A 919-nucleotide genomic window follows, 5' to 3' on the forward strand; every position below is an offset into this window, starting at 1 on the left:
GAATTTTAGAGAAGCAGCTGCTGACCTTGATTCTTTGAAAGAGAAATCGATAGAATCACGTGAAAAGTCCTGTCCAGAAGCACTTAAAGTGGGCAAGAATCAATGTGAAACATGGGGATTGATCGTTGAAAGAAGAAAAATACATAGTAAACGAATGCCAGGTGAAAATGCAGCTGATGCTGGAATGACTGCTGAACAGGAATTTTATCCCATCATGAAGGATGTTATTGATCGTTTGATTACAGAAATAACAGGAAGATTTTCTCGCTTACTAGATTTAGATTCACGGTTTGGATTTCTAGTAGATGTGCAAAATATTGTTTCTGGAGATTTCGAAGACGGACAATTGCAAGAAAAATATTCTGACTTAGCAAAGAGCTATCCAGGTGATATTGATGGACCAGAATTGTACAGAGAAATTAAAGACTGTAGAATGTTGATAAGTAAAAGAATACAAACCGATTTTCCTGAACCAATGTTGCAACTGATTTGCTAACATTTATAATTTCATATGATGAAGATGTTTTCCCAAATTTAAGAATTGCATTGCAGATTTTTTTAACAATTGGGGTTTCTATTGCTAGTTGTGAAAGGTCCTTCAGCAAGCTGAAATTAATTCTTACATACTTGAGAACCTCAATGACTCAAGATCGACTTAGTAGCTTGACAATATTAAGTTTTGAAAAAGACGTAGTTTATACCTTAAATTTTGATAGTTTAATTGATGCATTTGCAGCAGTAAAAGCATGAAAAGTTCATATAATGTAACCATGAATACTAGAATGCTACCTGTAAAAGATCTAGTTAAGTATATGTACAGTTTTGTAAAGTAATAAAATTTGTTATTTGTAAACTTAAGTAGTATTTTATCAATCTGTTTTATAATCCATGTACACCACAAGTGACTGGCTTCTCATAT

This window comes from Limulus polyphemus, unplaced genomic scaffold (genome assembly GCF_000517525.1).
Source record: "Limulus polyphemus unplaced genomic scaffold, Limulus_polyphemus-2.1.2 Scaffold96, whole genome shotgun sequence".
Taxonomy (NCBI): Eukaryota; Metazoa; Arthropoda; class Merostomata; order Xiphosura; family Limulidae; genus Limulus; species Limulus polyphemus.